This window comes from Piliocolobus tephrosceles, chromosome 13 (genome assembly GCF_002776525.5).
Source record: "Piliocolobus tephrosceles isolate RC106 chromosome 13, ASM277652v3, whole genome shotgun sequence".
NCBI lineage: Eukaryota > Metazoa > Chordata > Mammalia > Primates > Cercopithecidae > Piliocolobus > Piliocolobus tephrosceles.
Window position 1 is genome coordinate 64,671,532 of NC_045446.1, and position 19,511 is coordinate 64,691,042.

The window sequence follows — 19,511 nt, forward strand, 5'->3', positions numbered from 1 at the left end:
TTGCCAAATAAATGAATAAACAAATGCAGTAAACTAGGAAACAGGGTATCAGAAGGGCATGGAGTTCCCCCAAATACCCATCTGCCTGTTGGGCCTCTTAACCTTTCCCCAACATATTGAGTTAGTTTGTCCATCCATCCGCTCACTTGTCCATCCATCCATTCAATGACTAGTTACTGTCCTAACCACCTCCCCACCACCCCACATTGGGACCAGGGATACAAAACTGAATTGGCACAGACAGATGGACTTATTCACAGACAATGGCAGTACAGCATCACATGAGCTACACAGAAGACAGAGCCACTAACTCTGCCCAGGCAGGGTCAGAGAACACTTTTTAGTCTATGGGACAGAGATTCAACCTGGATTTTTAAAAATCTATCTCCAGGTCCCTGGTGGGCCAGGGTCCTCCCTGACCCCAGCCCATATAGCTGGAGACAGAATAGCCTGTCCTCCCAGCTGCTGGCTGCAAACTTGCCTTGGGGAGTCCATAGCTCTGTCCATGGTCTGAATACTGGTGCTCTTGCCAGCTGCCATGCCCCTAGATTAAGCCATATGTTTTGGATCCTGGTTCTGAGTGTTGACCCTGAACCTTTAGTGCCAGGCTCACAGCCAAGCATAGCCCACTTGCCAGATCCTTTCAGGTCTCTCCCTTTTAGCTGGGGGTGCAGGGGGTGGGGTGAGAGTGGGAGGACATATGGCATATCCCTAGACATGTGCTAAGATATAGACCTGGGACCTCTCAGTTACGTGATTGCCAGTTTCATTGACCCCTTCCTCAGACTCTAAGGAAATTAAGGCCAGACTAAGAAAGGACTCAGGCTGGAGCAGTTCCCTGAGGGCTCAACCACACTTGTATATATTCTGCCTGTCAGAGCTGGCCTGGTCCCAGATACCATCTAGGTCCCTGCCTACCCTGAGGCTCTGGAATGGGCATACAGTGAAAGAGACAGACCTGGACTTCAGGGCTCCTGATCCCAGTCTGACATTTGTTCCACTATAAAAAGGGGGTCTGGAATTCATTTTCAGTAATGAAGCCTTTCTCAATGAAATCTTAACCATTATATAAAGGAGAACGGCTCGCCTGAAGTAGAGTTAGGGCATCCAAAAGATCACTGTCTTGGCCTCTGCCTCCCTTTCTCAGCCTTTAAGTCACTTCTAATAAACCTGTCTCATTTTTTATCATTAGATCTCAACAGTGGAAGTTGGTCCAGTGAGGTCCTAAGTCTTTGCGGAAATGGCAACTACTTCCCTCCGGCCTGTTTCACTCACTTCCTTCACCTTCCTCACTAGAACCAGAGACCTTTCAAAAACCTAGGTCTGTCTTTGCTACCCTCCAGTTTAAAAACATCCATTTCGCAGGGCTTGGTGTCTCACTCCTTTAATCCCAGTGCTTTGAGAGGCTAAGATGGGAGGATTGCTTGAAGCTAGGATTTCGAGACCAGCCTGGGTGGCATAGGGAGACCCTGTCTCTACAAATTTTTCTTTTTAATTAGCCAGGTGTGGTGGTGTGTGCCTGTAGTTCCAGCTACTTGGGAGGCTGAGGTGAGAAGATCACTTAAACCCAGGAATTCGAGGCTACAGTCAGCCATCACCACATCACTGCACTCTAGCCTGAGTGACAGAGCAAGACCCTATCTCAAACATCAGAAATAAACAAATTCATTTGTCCAACAATATTTACATAAGGACTATTATATTCCTTGCACTTCTAGCTCCTTTCATTGTGGAAGGAACTGAAGTAGGAGCTAGAAGTGCAATGAATATAACAGTCCTTGCCTGTTTGTTGTGTAGGGGAGCCAAAAAATCTGGTGACAATAAATTAAATTACTAAACAGAGTCTGGTGATAGAGCCTAAAACAGGAGAGTGGTCTGAGGAGGCTGAAGGACAAGCCAGTGCCATCCAGGAGAAAACTGTTCAGCCAGAGATAAGAGCCTGTGTTAAGGTTTAGGGTGGCAGCTTTAGGAAAACAGAAGGCTCAGTGATGGTGCTGTGAAATGAGACCAGAGAGATGCACAGAGGCCAGGCCATGGAAAACCCTAAAGATCGCTTCCAGGTTGTTGGTCTGCATCTTAAAGAGCAAAGGGAATACAATTGAATGGTTTTGAATAAGGTAGTGACAAAATGCCATTTTTGTTTTAAGATCAAGCTGGTTGTTATGTGGAGAACAGGCTGGAGGAAGGCAAGAGTAAAGGCAGAGAGGCCTATTAATGAGACATTGATGGCTGGGTGTGGTGGCTCATGTATGTATAATCCCAGCACTTTGGGAGGTGGAGACTCAAGGATAGCCTGAGCCCAGGAGTTCGAGACCAGCCTGGGCAACATAGTGGAACCCCATCTGTACAAAAAATAAAGGTAAAAAAATAGCCAGGTGTGATGGTGCATGCCTGTGGTCCCAGCTACTTGGGAAGCTGAGGCAAGAGGATCTCTTGAGTCCAAGAGGTTGAGGCTGCAGTGAAATGTGTTCATACCACAGAACTGTAGCCCGAGACAACATAACAAGACCTTGTCTCAAAAAAAAAAAAAAAAAAAAAAGGATTGTTATAGTCCAAGTGAGAGATGACACTGAGAAGTTGTGCTAAGCATGGGTACTGTGTGTTCCATACACCTAACACTCCTTCTTCCAACCTTCATTCAGGCCCCAGGGAAACACTTTCCCACATATCTTGCCCTACATCCTCAAAACAAAAAATCATATATTTTACATACGATAAAATGCTCACATGTAAGTGCCTAGTTTGAGGAGCTTGCACAAGTGTATACACCTCTGTAACCACCACCCACTCAAGCATGGATAGAGACCATTTACATCATTTCCACCACATGACTGTGTCTAAAGTTCTATGGGTTGTGCTGCTGCTCACACCGGAAATAGCCACTGCTCTCGAGTAAGGAAAGCAAGTAAGTGGCAGAAGCTCGTGGGTATGAAAAGCACACATCAATTAATCCTATGAAGTCTTTTCTCTCACATAGCATGAATGCCTAATGGGGTGTCATTTTCCAGAAGAGCATAGTCCATTTTCTTGCTTCTTTTTGTGTTCCAATTTGTAGTTTTGGAGGAATTCAGGAATTGCTCACTATTTGCAATAGTTGCATGTGGCAGCTAATAAATATGTTGCAGTATTAAACAACTCATACTACTATAATATTGTTGTGCATGTAGGTCTAGTTATAGACCTACATATACATGATATTGATTCCTTATGGACTTAGCTATTGTGTTAAGGAATGATGAAAATTCTAATATGAGTGGTAGTGATTGATATGATGAAATAAAAATAGAATGTATTATATGTATTTACCATTTTATAAATCTATTTAACATATAAATATAGTTTGTGTTGTGTAATTATGTGTTCCTATATTTGACCATAATATATAAAATTCATGATACTTTTAAAATCTAACGTTACTTTAAGAATTTTATTGACAATCCCTGTTGCTACTGCCTTAGCAGAGCAAACGTTTTCCAAATTGAAATTGATGACTAAAAAAAAACCTCTAAAACGTACAGTGTCCCAATAAAGGTTATTTTGTTTTTGATCTTATTGTCCAAAATATTATGAAATATATAATTATTGATGAACCATGTATTTCCTTTTACTCATATATTCCTGTCCTGAGCCATTCCTTTCCATGACATCCATTAAATTCAGTCATCTTTGATATTTTGCTTACTTTCAATAAAAAGTACCATAGAAGGTAGTGCAAGGTGGAAGACTAGAAGGTCATACCAATTGTCCTCCCTTGCAGGAACAAGAAATTCAACAACTATCTACCCAAAACTGTACCTTCACCAAAAATCAGGTGAGCACTCACAATACCTGGTTTTACTTCATATCATGGAAAGAGACACTGAAGAGAATAGGAAAGACAGTCTTGAGTTACCGATGCTGCCCCTTCCGCATTGCCCCCGCAGTGGACACATGGTGCAGAGGAATCTATGTGCTTGGGAGACAGCACAGCAATTGTGAGACTTTACATTGAATTCAGTGCTGCCCACTCACAGCAGAAAGCAAAACCAGGCTGGGCTCAGCTGACATCTGCCCATGAAGGGAACATTCAGACCAGCCCTAGCCAGTGGGGTATTACCCATCCCAGCAATTGGAACTTGAGTTCCAGGAAGCCGCACCACCATGGGCTGAAGTTCTCTGGAGCCTAAAATAAACTTGAAAGGCAGTCTAGGCCACAAGGACTACAAGTCCTAGTGCTGAGCTGGGCTTGGGGGGCATGTGACATACTTAGACATCAACAAGGGCATCTGAGGGACTGTTTGTGCCCCCCTGTCCCCACCCCCAGGTAGCATATCCCCTGACTCCAAGAGAGACCCCGTTCTCCTGCTTGAGGAGAGGAGAGGGAAGAGTAAAGAGGACCAGCTTAGCCACAGCAGGATAGAGCATTGGTCAGAGTTGTGAGGTCCCCATTCCAGGCCCTAGCTCCTGGATGACATTTCTAGACACACCCTGGGCCAGAAGGGAACCTGCTGTCTTGAAGGGAAGGACCCAGTCCTGGCGGGATCCATCATCTGCTGACTAAAGAGCCCTTGATCCCTGAATAACCAGCAACAGTAACCATGTAGTACACACCGTGGGTGTTGGGTGAAACTCTGAGACTTGCTGGCTTCAGATGAGACCCAGCACCTTCCCAGCTGTGGTGGCCATGGTGAGAGACTCCTTCTCCTTGATAAAAGAAGAGGGAGAAGTAAAGGGGATTTTTGTCTTATAGTTTAAATACCACCTTGGCCACAGTGGGGTAGAACACCAGGTGGGCTCTTGGGGTCCCTGATTCCAGGCCTTGGCTCTTGGACAGCATTTCTGGACCTGCTCTGGGTCAGAGGGAAGCCAACTGCCTGAAAGGTGAGTCCCAGGCCTGAAAGCATTCACCATAAGCTGATTGGAGAGCCCTTGGTCCTTAAGTGAACATTGGCAGTAGTCTGGCAGTAGTCTCTGCTGGCATGTGGTGGTGGCCACAGGGTGAGACCCCTCTGCCTGTGGGAAGGGAAGAGAAGAATGGGAAGGACTTTGTCTCATGCTTTGAGTACCAGCTTAGCTACAGTAGTGTAGAGCACCAGGTAGACTTCTAAGATCTTTGACTCCAGTCCCTAGCTCCTGGATGGCATCTCTGGACCTGCCTGGGGCCTAGGAGAACTCATCCCCCTGAAGGGGAAGACACAAGTCTGGCTGGCTTCATCACCTGCTAATTGTAGAGCCCTAGGTCCTTAAGTAAACATAGGCCCTTAAGTAAACATAGATGGTAGCCATGTAGGGCCTTGGGCAAGACTCAGTGCTGTGCTAGCTTCAGGTCTGATGCAACCCAGTCCCATGGTAATGGCCACAGGAATGCTTATGTCACCTAACCCCAGCCCCAGGCAGCTCAGCACAGGGAGGGAGACTCTATTTATTTGGGAGAAAGTAAGGGAAGAAAACAAGAGTCTCCACTTAGTAATCCAAAGAATTCTTCCTGATCATATCTAAGACCGCCAAGGTGGTATATTTATGAGTCTGCAAAAACCACAGCATTACTGGCTTGGGGTGTTCCCTAATGCAGATAGGGTCTAGATCACAACACCCAAATCCTTTTGAAAACTTGAAAAGCCTTTGAATACTTGAAAAGGACAGGTACAAACAAGCCCAGTTGGTAAAGACTACAAGAAATACCTAACTCTTCAATGCCCAGACACTGACGAACATCAACAAGTATCAGGACCATCCAGGAAAACATGACCGCACCAAACAAACTAAATAAGGCACCAGGGACCAATCCTGGAAAAACAGAGACAAGTGACCTTTCAGGCAGAGAATTCAAAATAACTGTTTTGAGAAAACTCAAAGAAATTCAAGAAAACATGGAGAAGGAATTCAGAATTCTCTAAGATAAATTTAACAGATTGAAATAATTAAAAAGCAGAAATTCTGGAGTTGAAAAATGCAATTGGCATACTGAAGAATGTATCAGAATCTCTTAATAGCAGAATTGATCAAGCAAAAGAAAGTATTAGTAAGCTTGAAGATAGGCTATTCAAAAGTACACAGTCAGAAGAGATGAAGGAAAAAGAATAAAAAAGCATGAATCATGCTACAAGATCTAGAAAATAGCGTCAAAAAGGCAAATCTAAGAATCATTGGCCATAAAGAGAAGGTAGAGGAAGAGATAGGATAGAAAGTTTATTCAAAGGGATAATAACAGAGAACTTCCCAAACCTAGAGAAATCTATCAATATCCAAGTACAAGTACCCAAAGAAGACTACTTCAAGGCATTTAATAATCAAACTCCTGAAGGTCAGTGATAAAGAAAGGATCCAAAAAGCAGCAAGAGAAAAATAAATAATGTACAATGGAGCCACAATACAACCGGCAGCAGACTTTTCAGTGGAAACCTTACAGTCCAGGAGAGAATGGCATGACATATCTAAAGTGCTGAAGAAAAAAAACTTTTACCCTAGAATAGTATATCTGGTGAAAATATCCTAAAAGCATGAAGGAGAAATAAAGAGTTTGCCAGACAAGCAAAAGCTACGGGATTTCATCAACACCAGACCTATCCTACAAGAAATGCTGAAGGAAGTACATCAATCAGAAAGAAAAGGATATTAATGAGCAATAAGAAATTATCTGAAGGTACAAAACTCACTGGTAATAGTAAGCACAAAGAAAAACATGGAATATCATAACACTGTAATTGTGTGTGAACTGCTCTTATCCTAAGCAGAAAGAGTAAAAGGTGAACCAATCAAAAATAATAACTGCAACAACTTTTCAAGACATAGACAATACAATAAGACATAAAGAGAAACAACAAAAAAGTTTAAAAGTGGGGAGATGAAGTTAAAGTGTAGAGTTTTTGTTAGTGTTCTTTTTGCTTGTTTGTTTATGCAATCAGTGTTAAGTTGTCATCAGTTTAAAATGATGGGTTATAAGATAGTGTTTGAAAGCCTCATGGTAACCTCAAATCAAAGAACATATAGTGGATGCATAAAAAATAAAATGCAAGAAATTCAATCATACCACCAGAGAAAATCACCTTCACTAAAAGGAAGACAGGGAGGAAGGAAAGAAGGAAGATAAAACTACAAACAATCAGAAACAAATAACAAAATGGCAGGAGCAAGTCCTCACTTATTAATAGTAACATTGAGTATAAATGGACTAAACTCTCCAACAAAAGACACAGAGTGGCTAAGTGGTTAAAAAAAGAAAAAAAATCATCTGTTGCTTATAAGGAACACACTTTACCTATAAAGATATACATGGACCAGGGGTGTCCAATCTTTTGGCTTCCCTGGGCCACATTGGAAGAAGAATTGTCTTGGGCCACATATGAAATACACTAATGCAAATGATAGTTGATGAGCTAAAAAAAATTACAAAGAAGACCTTATAATGTTTTAAGAAAGTTTATGAATTTGTGTTAGGCCACATTCAAAGCCATTCTGGGCCACATGTGGCCCTTGGGCCGTGGGTTGGACAAGCTTGATATAGACCGAAACTAAAGGGATGGAAAAAGATAATTTATGTAAATGGAAACAGAAAAGGGGCAAGAGTAGCTACATTTCTGTCAGGCAAAATAGATTTCAAGATAAAAACCGTAAGAAGAGACAAGGAAGCTCTCTGTAAAACAATAAAGGGGTCAATTCAGCAAGAGGATGTAACAATTGTAATTATACATGCACCCAACACTGGAGCACTCAGATATATAAGGCAAATATTAGTAGAGCTAGAGAGAGATAGACCCCAATACAATAATAGCTGGAGACTTTAACACCCTGCTTGCAGCATTGAACAGATTTTCTAGACAGAAAATCGACAGTGAAACATCAGATTTAACCTGCACTATAGACCGAATGGACCCAGTGAATATTTATAGACCATTTCATCCAATGGCTAAAAAATACACATTCTCCTCCTCAGCACATGGATCATTCTCAAGGATAGACCATATGTTAGGTCACAAAACAAGTCTTAAAACATTTTAAAAAATAAAATTAAGCATCTTCTCTAATCACAATGGAATAAAACTAGAAATCAATAATGAAGAATTTTGGAAACTATATAAACACATGGAAATTAAACTGTATGCTCCTGAATGACCAATGGATCAATGAAGAAATTAAGAAGAAAATTGAAAATTTCATGACACAAGTAGTAATGTAAACATGACATACCAAAACCTTTGGGACATGGTAAAAACAACACTAAGAGGGAAGTTTATAGCTATGAGGACTTATATCAAAAAAGAACTAAAGATCAGAGCTGAAGTAATTGAAATTGAAATGAAGAAAACAATACAAAAGATCAACAAAAGAAAAGGTGGGTTTTTTGAAAAGATAAACAAAATGAACAAACCTTTAACCAGACTAAGAAAAAAAGAAGATCTAAATAAATAAAATTAGAGATAAAAAAGGGGACATTACAACTGATGCTGCAGACATTCAAAGGATCATTAGTAGATACTATGAGAAACCATATACCAATAAATTGGAAAATCTAGAAGAAATGAATAAGTTTCTAGACACATACCTACCAAGATTGAACCATAGAAATTCAAAACGTGAACATACCAATAACAAGTACCGAGGCTGAAGCCATAATAGATCTTCCAGCAAAGAAAAACCCACAACTCATTAGCTTCACTGCTGAATTCTACCAAACATTTAAAGAGAACTAATGCCAATCCTACTGTGTTCTGACAGATAGAGGAGGGAATACTTCCAAATTCATTCTATGAGGCCAGTATTACCCTGATACCAAAACCAGACAAAGACACATCAAAAATAAAAATAAATAAAAAGCTACAGGCCAATATCACTGATGAATATTGATGCATAAATCCTCAGCAAAACACTGGCAAATAAAATTCAACGACACATCAAAAAGATCATTTATCATGACCACATGGGATTTACCCTAGGGATGCAAGGATGGTCCAATACCTGCAAATAAATCAATGTGGTACATCATATCAACAGAATGAAGGACAAAAACCATATGATCATTTCAACTGATGGTGAAAAAGCATTTGGTAAAAAAAAAACTCCCAAAAACTGGATATAGAAGAAACATACCTCAACATAATAAAAACCATATACAACAGACTTGCTGCTCATATCAAACTGAATGGGGAAAAACTGAAAATCTTTCCTCTAAGATCTGCAACAGGACAAGGATGCCCACTTTCACCACTGTTATTCAACATAGTACTGGATGTCTTGGTTAAAGCAATCAGACAAGAGAAAGAAATAAAGGACATCCAAATTGGAAAGGAAGAAGTCAAATTACCCTTATTTGCAGGTGATATGATCTTTTATTTGGAAAAACATAAAGACTCCACCAAAAAATTATTAGAACTGATAAACAAATACAGTAAAGTTGCAGGATACAAAATCAACATACAAAAATTGATAGCATTTCTATATGCCAACAGTGAACAATCTGAAAAAGAAATCAAGAAAGTAATCCCATTTACAATAGCTACAAATAAAATTAAATACCTAGGAATTAATCAAAGAGGTGAAATACTGTTGCAATGAAAACTATCTAACATTGATGCAAGAAGTGGGAGAAAATACCAAAAAATGGAAAGATACTTCATGTTCATGGATTGGAAGAATCAGTATTGTTAAAATGTCCATACTGCCCAAAGCAATTTACAGATGCAATGCAATCCCTATCAAAATACCAATGCCATTCTTCACAGAAATAGAAAAAAAAAAATTCTAAAATGTATATGGAGCCACAAAAGACCCAGAATAGCCAATGCTATCCTAAGCAAAAAGAACAAAACTTGGAAGAATCACATTACCTGACTTCAAATTATACTACAGAGCTGTAGTAACCAAAGTGGGATGATACTGGAATGAAAGAGATACATAGACCAGTGGAACAGCATAGAAAACCCAGAAATAAATCCATACATCTACAGTAAACTCATTTTTGACAAAGGTGCCAAGAACATACATTGGGGAAAGGACACTGTTCAATAAATAGTGCTGGGAAAACTGGATATCCATTTGCAGAACAATGAAACTAGACTCCTATCTCTCACAACATACAAAATCAAATCAAAATGGATTAAAGACTTAAATCTAAGACCTCAAACTATGAAACTGTTAAAAGAAAATATTGGGGAAACTCTCCAGAACATTGAAGGGGCAAAGATTTCTTGAGTAATACCCCACGAGCACAGGCAACCAAAGTAAAAATGAACAAATGGGATCACATCAAGTTGAAAAGCTTCTGCACAACAAAGGGAACAATCAACAAAGAGACAATCCCATTGAATGAACCCCATTCTGTGGGTTGTCTCTTTGCAAACTATCTGTCTGACAAAGGATTAATAACCAGAATATATAAGAAGCTCAAATAACTCTATAGGAAAAAGTCTAATCATCTGATTTAAATGGGCAAAAGATCTGGGTAGATGCTTATAAAGGAAAGACATACAAATGGCAAACAGGTTTATGAAGAGGGGCTCAACACAATTGATCATCAGATAAATGCAGATCAAAACTACAATGAGATATTATCTCACCCCAGTTAAAGCAGATTTTATCCAAAAGACAGGCAATAACAAATGCTGGTGAGGATGTGGAGAAAAGGGAACCCTTGTACACTGCTGGTAGGAATGTAGATTAGTACAACTACTATGGAGAACAGTTTGGCATTTCCTCAGAAAACTAAAAATAGAGCTATTATATAATCCAGCAATCACACTCCTAGGTCTGTTATCTAAAAAAAAGGAAATCATATAATGAAGCGATACCTGCACTCTCATGTTTATTGAAGCACTACGCACAATAGTCAAAATTTAGAAGTAACCCAAGTGTCCGTCAACAGATGAATGGATAAAGAAAATGTGGTACATAACACAATGGAGTACTATTCAGCCATAAAAAAGAATGACATCCTATTATTTGCAACAACATGGATGGAACTTAAGGTCATTATGTTAGGTGAAATAAGCCAGGTACAGAAAGACAAACATCACATGTTCTCACTTATATGTGGAATCTAAAAATTAAAACAATTGAACTTAAGGAGATAGCAAATAGAAGGATGGTTACTAGAGGCTGGAAAGGGTAGTTGGGGGTAGAGGGGAGGGAACTGGGGATGGTTAGGGGGTATGAAAAACAGAATGAGTAAGGCCTAGTATTTGCTAGCACAACAGGTAAAAAATAATGTAATTTAGTAAATTACATTACATAGTAAATTACAATAGTAAAAAATAATTTAATTGTACATTTTAAAATAGCTAAAAGAGTATAATTGGATTGTTTGTAACACAAAGGATAATGCTTGAGGTGATGGATACCCCATTTACCCTGATGTAATTATTACACATTTCATGTCTGTATCGAAATATCTCATGTACCCAATAAATATATATACTTATATATATTCATATATACTTATGTTTATATACATACAAATATTCATATAAGTATATAGAAACACAAATATATAAAATGTAATATATAAAAATAAGTATATATAAAATATATATCTACTATGTACCCACAAAGTTTAAAAATTAAAATTAAATTTAAAAAATCTGCAGGTATCTTTCTTTTCTGAGACAGGGAATTGCTTTGTCACCCAGTCTGGAGTGTAATGGCACTGTCTTGGCTCACTGCAGCCTTGAACTCCCAGGCTCAAATGATCCTCCTGCCTCAGGCTCCCAAGTAGCGAGGACTACAGGCAAGCCACGCCACACCTAGCTAATAAAAAAATCTATAGTTTTTGGGGAAAGAAGTCAGACACAAGAGTACATACTATATAATTCCATTGATATGAACTTTTAGAACATTGATATGAATAGGCAAAACTAACCTATAGTGATAGAAATTAGATGGGTGGTTGCCTGGGGTGAAAGGGAGGGGAAATTGATTGCAAATAGGCATAAAGAAACTGTCTAGGGTAATGGAAATATTCTATATTAATAACTGATTGGGGCAGTGGTTACCCAAATATATACATTTGTTAAACCTCCTCAAAGTATGCACTGAAAGTGTGTACATTTTGCTGTATGCAAATACACCTCAGTACCTCAGGAAAGTTAATTAAGAAGACTTTATCTTTTTGTGTGTGTTTTTAAAATTTTTTTCTTTTAGGGAAGACTTCATCTTTTTTTTTTTTTTTTTTGAGACAGTCTTGCTCTTTTGCCAGGCTAGAGTGCAATGGCAATGACCTTAGCTCACTGCAACCTCCGCCTCCTGGGTTCAAGCGATTCTCCTGCCTCAGCCTCCCAAGTAGCTGGGACTACAGGCACGGGCCACCATGTCCAGCTGATTTTTGTATTTTTAGTAGTGACAGGGTTTCACCATATTGGCCAGTATGGTCTCGATGTCTTGACCTCATGATCCATCCGCTTCGGCCTCCCAAAGTGCTGGGATTACAGGCATGAGCCGCCACACCAGGCTGACTTTATCTTTTAATAAAATAATTTATTTAACTTAATGCATAACTTTTAAATATTTAGACTTACCACATGTGGGCCCTACTGTATTTCCATCCTGGGCCCCATCTAATGCCTTGGTTTCTGGCAGGAGTAGGTAAATAACAGATACTGGTGCCATTTACAGAGATGAGGAAAGTCCAGGAGGATTAGGCTTCGTCGGGGCAAGGCTAGTATTCAGCTGGTGCATTCCAGGAGTGCAATACTGATTAAAAAAAAAACAAAAACAAAAACACTGCTGCTCTCTGAGCCTTCTTGCCACCAAGCCACCTGGCCTTCACCCTGGGGTCCTCAGATCCTCCCACTCTCCAGCAACTAAATGGTTAATACCTGGCGCATCACTGGCACCGTAATGGGTCTTCAGGATGCTGATCCAAATCCAGGGGGACCTGCTAGTGCCTGTAACCCTCGATATTTTAAACATCACCGCTGATAGAATTGGGGAAGGAAGCATGTGAATCCAAGGTTTATGGATAGAAGTTGAAAGGGGAGGTCTGAGCTGGAGATGGAGCTTGTTGACTCTTGTTGCCTGCGGAATCAAGCCCAAACTCCCTTAGGTTGGCACTGCAGTTCCCTTAAGTTATCATTCAGCTTCCATGTGGCTCCCTCCAGCTCCCTGCCAGGATGCCTGCTCACTGTGTGTTCCGGCACCCACTATTCCCTCTACCTGGAATGCCCTTTCATGTCTTCTCCACTGGCCACCCTCCTCCTTGTCCTTCAGGGCCATCTCACATGTCTCTGCCTCCTGAGGCCTCCCACCCTGTTTTCCACGGCTCCTCCAAACAGAGGAGAGCACCCTGCCTTGTGCGTCTCCGTTTAGATCCCTGCTTTCTGCACTAGGCTGTGAACTCCTCCAGGTCAGGGACAGGGGCTGGTGGCTCTCTGGGCCAAGCAAGGCCCTGGCATGGAGCAGTTCCAGTAAATCTTAAAGGACTAGATGGTGAGGCAGCATCCTGACTGGATTTACTACAGCCCCACCCTCACTCCGTGAATTCTGTGCATGTGGAGGTCACAAATTTAGACAAACTAAACTTGGTCTTCTTGAAAGAATAGGTTAACAGCAAAGACCACTCTTTCCACATCACTTCTTGCTCCTTCACAGCCTGAAAAAAAGCACACAAGTGAAAAGCAAGGGTGAGCCTGGTCAGGTAGAATGGAATTTCAGCCTGGAGTCTTGTGAGCTGGGTGACCTCGGAGAAGTTGCTTCACTTTTCCGAGCCTCAGATTTTTCAGGTGAGAGAATGAAAATAACAGTACCTACTTCACGAAATAATGTGTATAAAAGTGTGTCAGGGAGAGGGGAGAGGGAGAATGAGGGTTATTGTTTAATAGGTACAGAGGTTCAGTTATATTTTATATGAAAAAAATATTCTGGAGATGAATAGTAGTGACAGTTCACAGCAATGTGGATATACTGAATCCCACTGAACTGTACACTTAAAAAGGTTACAATGATACATTTTATGTTGTGTATATTTTACCACAATAAAAATAAATAAATATGCTGAATGAAAGATCTTCCCTCATTGTCCCCTCTCCAAAAAGGGTTCAGCATGGTTCCAGGTACACAGCAGATGATCCATACGTCTGAGTTGCCTTCTTCCTCCCTTCTGGATTTCTCTCCACCTGGGTTCCAGGGCCATGGCCAAGAGGCAGGATGAGGGAGAGCAGGACGGGTGTCAGGAGCGGAAGTGATTAAATGTTGAACGAGGATATGGTGTTTGTGGGGTCAAAGCCAGGACTGCCCTCTGGAAAGGCCAGGCATGAGGAGGCGAGTTGCCTCCCTGCCCGAAAGGAAGAAGGATGTCCGGGGGTCGGGGATGACACTAGTGTTTTTGGCCATGAGAGAGAAGTAAGATATCTAAATTAAGGAGGAAAGGCAAGCGGGAGTTGCAGGATGTCTATATTGGCCTATGTTGCAAAAATAAATGCATCTAGAAATAAATACATACGTAAATAAATAAGTACAGATTTTTTTAAAGCGCTCAACTCCACCTTCTTGCTCTACTTCACCAAGGACAAGGGTAGCATAATAAGCTGAGAAGGGAAACAAAGAGATTGTAGATTCCGGCTGCTATGGGGAAATTACAAATGAGGTCTGACGCTATCTTTGTTTCTTTTTCATTATGAAAAATACCTTGCCTGACATGGGCACCCTGCCACCATTGGGAAAACTGTGAGAATCGAGTTTGTTCCCAAAACACTGCCATGGGGAGCTGAGGTCACAAGGGAACATTGTTTTTCCCCAAGGCAGCTGTGACCAAAAATTAATAAATAAAGGAATAAATGATAAATAAACAATGTCCTGGAAGAAACACTGAAGTGGGTATCAGGGCACATGGCTTCTGGCCTGGTGTGTTCACATCCTAGCTGGGTGACCTGGGACAAGTCACCTTCCCTCTCTGCACTTCAGCTGTTTCATCTGCAGAATGAGGGGAGCCACCAGATGACCTCTGAGGGTGCTTCCATCTCAGATAATATCTCTAATACTCATGATTCTAGGATATATTCTTTTCAAGCCCTTGAGAGAACAACAATGGGAGTTGGTGAGGAAAGAAAATGCTGAGCTGGATGGTGGAACTGAATGTCTCAGAGTTGGAAGAGAATCTGAGAGATCACCCAGCCCAACCATCCATCCATCCATCCATCCATCCATCCATCCATCCATCCATCCATTTATCCATCTACCCATTCAGTATTTCTACTTGAGCCTGGCTCTGTGTAGGACCAAAAATGGATCAGACTCATTCTTTACCTTCATGGAGCTCTCAATCTAGGGAACCTGGGGGTGAGGCAGGAAGGTAACTGAGTGATTATGTTACCAAGGACTATGAACTGGGGTCTGAACATGCAGGGTATGGTAGGGGTGCAGTGTGGGTGAGACCTGCTCAGCTTGAGGAAGCCAGGAGAGGCTTCCAGATGAAGAATCTACTCAATAAGTAGAAGCTCTTCAGGCAGAGAAAGGGAGAAACAGCAGAACAGCATATGCACAAGTGCTGCTGTATGACGAAGTCATTCCAATCCCAGGGCACCAATGTCCTGCCTTACAGCAATTCTGGTAAACACATCCCAGGGTTTTGGAAATTATTAGATCAGAGTTTCTCAGACCTGGGACTATAAACCCCTCAAGGTTAATAAATAAATATATTGTGAGGAGCCTGAATTGTGTCTATGAAAACTTTTAAATGTTATGTTTCATTTTGATGGTAATCCAAACAAAATCAGCATGTTCTGAATTGTCTGGAAGGCTACCACCTGCCATGGCATTTGGGCACTGACTTTGTGTTTCTGATCACTTTGAAGCCAGATAGTGCTACGTTAATTGTTATAGCCCAACCAAGGAAAATAGAGGTGAGCTTAATGGAAATGATACTTCTATGCCGAGTAAAAGTCAAGTGGGGACTTGGTGCACTGACACAATGAAGACTTTCCAGGAGTTTGACCAGAGAAGCATGATGGGAGCTGCCTGCAGTCTACAGTGCTCTGAGTGTGCTGTACTAAAAAAGACCTGTGCCATAGCAGTCTGCCCCATACTCAGGTTTTAAATGGCAATTTAACTTCAGTAAAACATCTTCTGGCATACTAAGTTAGAATGTTTGTTTGAATTTTATAGGGTTAGTAATTGTGTTTATTTTCCATTTGTCTTGGATTAGAGTTATAGAACAGCTATTAGCATAAGGAATTTATACTGAGTTTTGTGCTCAGTATAAATTCAAGTGGTATTAAAATAACAAAATTCAAGTGGTATTAAAATATACAAGTGGTATTAAAATAATTTAAGTTGGTCAGGCGCGGTGGTTCACGCCTGTAATCCCAGCACTTTGGGAGGCCAAGGTGGGTGGATCACCAGAGGTCAGGAGTTCGAGACTAGCCTGACCAACATGGAGAAACCCCATCTCTACTAAAAATACAAAAATTAGCTGGGTGTGGTGGCACATGTCTGTAATCCCAGCCACTCGGGAGGCTGAGGCAGAAGTATTGCTTGAACCCAGGAGGTGGAGGTTGCGGTGAGCTGAAATCGTACCATTGCACTCCAGCCTGGGCAACAAGAGTGAAACTCCGTCTCAAAAAAAAAAAAAAATTTAAGTCAACTTTAGGGTGAATCTATAAGAATTTTGAACAGGGGCACCTCCATTACTTGAGTTTGAGAACATTCTGTTAGCTGCTTGGTTAGCAATCCTCATTGTTTAGAAGATCTTCCTTAAGTTTAATGGGAGTCCTTCTTGCTGCCACCTTAGGCCAAAATTACCTCCAAAAAGAAGAACCATAACCTGTTATCATATAGCTAAAAAAAAAAAAAAAAAAAAAAGTGCACAGGGCCTCTAGGAGGTAATTGCATCTTCCAGGGTTAGGCACAGCTGACGTGTACTTTACCACTTTCCACTGCCCCCCAACATACACCCTCTGCTACAGCCATGCGGTTGATACTTTAGCAGGGTTCACTGAACAACTTGGGTAAAGTTCTTAATCTCTCCAAGATCCAGTTTACTAATCTGTAAAACAGTCATGCTAATAATACTTTACCTCTCAGGGTTGTTGTGAAGATCGAATGGGTAAATGCTGGAACACAACAATAATAATTCCAGGCCAGGTGAGGTGGTTCCTGCCTGTAATCCCAACAGTTTGGGAGACCAGTGCGGGAGGATCACTTGAGCACAGGAGTTAAAGACAAGCCTGGGCAACATAATGAGACCCTGTCTCTACAAAAAAAATTTTTTTTTTTAGTTAGCTAAGCTTTGTGTCACATGTCTGTTGTCCTAGCTACTCAGGAGGCCAAGGAGGGAGAATTGCTTGAACCCAGGAATTCGAGGCTCTAGTGAACTATGATCATACTACTGCACTCCAGCCTGGGTGACAGAGCAAGACCATCTCTTAAAAAAAAACAAATTAGAATAGTCACCATTAACACTAAATACATTTCCTACTTTCTTTCATTTAATCCTCCCAGTAAGTCTCCCAGAGATAGTTTATCCCAATTTTATAGCTCAAGAAACAAGTTTAGAGAGGTGCAGGGAGTTTGTCAGATAACTGAACTGAGATTCAAACCTAACTCTCAAGCATGCTAACTGCCTTTGCTGTGACCATTGCACATGCGTTACTCATACCCTGCCAGCTTCACCTGTGAAAATCTTGACTGCCTTTTAACACCCTTACCAGAATTAAGCTCTCCTCCTGTGTGTTCATTCATACCTTTTGCTTAGCCTCTTGGATTGCAGGAATTTAATCTAGCTTTGCCTGATACGGGGTCAGTTTACCCAGGACACACCCTTTTCAGGGGGCAAGGGATGAAGGCAAATTATCAGAGGTCTGGGAACAATCAAATGAGTCCCCACCCAGTGAAGTCACCCACATCCAGAGCCTCTTCCCTGAAAACCCCCACCACTCCTTTTCCTTGGCCAGATCCCCAGGGGCTCACTTGGGTGTTTGTTAAATTGAATGAATTGAATGGAGCCAAGAGATCTGGCCTCCAACCCCTGTCCTGCAACTACAGTGTCTGATTTGAACAAGTCATTTTGCCTCACTGGGCCCCACGCTCTGGAAAGTGGGGTGGGGGGATGTGTGGATTGGGTGCTTGGTGAAGTCCTACCAATCTTTAACATTCTGCGTCTCAAAAGCTGTAGCAAAACATCAGCATGAGACTTGTGGCCAGATTAAGTTTCTTGGAACAGGGTACTTCCTGAGATTATTTTAGTATATGTTCATACATTGTAGCAAGAAGGTGGAAATGGATATTGAAAACAAAATTTACCATTCAATTGATATTGAAAACAACATTTATGGCCAGGCACTGTGGCTCAAGCCTGTAATCCCAGCGCTTTGGGAGGCCGAGACGGACAGATCATGAGGTCAGGAGATCGAGACCATCCTGGCTAACACGGTGAAACTCTGTCTCTACTAAAAAATACAAAAAACTAGCTGGGCGAGGTGGCGGGCGCCTGTAGTCCCAGCTACAGGGGAGGCTGAGGCAGGAGAATAGCGTAAACCTGGGAGGCGGAGCTTGCAGTGAGCTGAGATCTGGCCACTGCACTCCAGCCCGGGTGACAGAGCAAGACTCCGTCTCAAAAAAAAAGAAAAAAAGAAAACAACATTTATGTTTGTCTTCCAGGGAATCTCATATTCCTCAGCAGAGACAAGGTTTTTTTTTTTTTCTAAAAAACACCATAATCAGCTTTTTTGTATGTGGAAAGTGAGCCTTTCTCCCTCACCCTCCTTTTGGTGTAATTAAATTTTTTTGTGATTCCATTTTATCTCCTTTGTTAGCTTATCAGCTAGAATGCTTTGTTTTGTTATTTTAGTGATTACTTTAGGGTTTAGTACACATCTTTAACTTTCACAGTCTAGGTGACATTATGCCATTTCACATAAGAATTGTAAAACAGGATACTTCCATTTCTCTTCTCCAGCCCTTTGTGTTTATGCTGTCACACATTTTATTTTTGTTAAATAGTTAATTTTCTGTTATGGAAATATAAGTAATAAGAATTCTCTTATATTTACCCAGATAGGTAGCATTTCTGGTGATTTTTTTTTCTTTTTTCTTTTTGGACACATTCTCACTCTGTTGTCCAGGCTAAAGTACAGGCTGGAGTGCAGTGGGGCAATCACAGCTCACTGCAGCCTCGAACTCCTAGGCTCAAGCAATCCTCCCACCTCAGCCTCCAGAGTATGCAGGACTACAGAGATGTGCCACCATGCCCAGCTAGTTTTTAAAATTTTTTTTGTAGAGACAGAGTCTTGCTATGTCGCTCAGGCTTGTTTCAAACTCCTGGCTCAAGTAATCCTCCTGCCTCAGCCTCCAAAAGTGCTGAGATTACAGGTGTGGGCCACAGCACCTGGCTTCTGGTGTTCTTCATTCCTCTGTATAGATTCATATTTCTGTCTGGTATCATTTTACTTCTTGCAGAAGAACTCCCTTTAGCATTTCTTACAAAGTTTGTCTCCTGGTGATGAATACTTTTAGTTTTTATATGTCTGAAAACAACTATTTTGATTTCTTCAAATGATATTTCCATAGAAACATCATTTTAAGTATAGAGTTCTAGACTCACAAGTGGT

At 41.1% G+C, this 19,511-nt stretch overlaps 1 pseudogene across 1 annotated transcript in view; it reads left to right on the forward strand.

Annotated features, from left to right (window-relative positions):
* Positions 1-14,169: 14,169 nt before the first annotated feature.
* Positions 14,170-19,511, forward strand: part of LOC111540843 — a 64,036-nt pseudogene continuing 58,694 nt past the window's right edge. Inside the window, exon 1 of the transcript XR_002731102.2 lies at positions 14,170-14,307. The product of XR_002731102.2 is annotated as a 60S ribosomal protein L4 pseudogene (transcript). The remainder of the gene's footprint in view (positions 14,308-19,511) is intronic.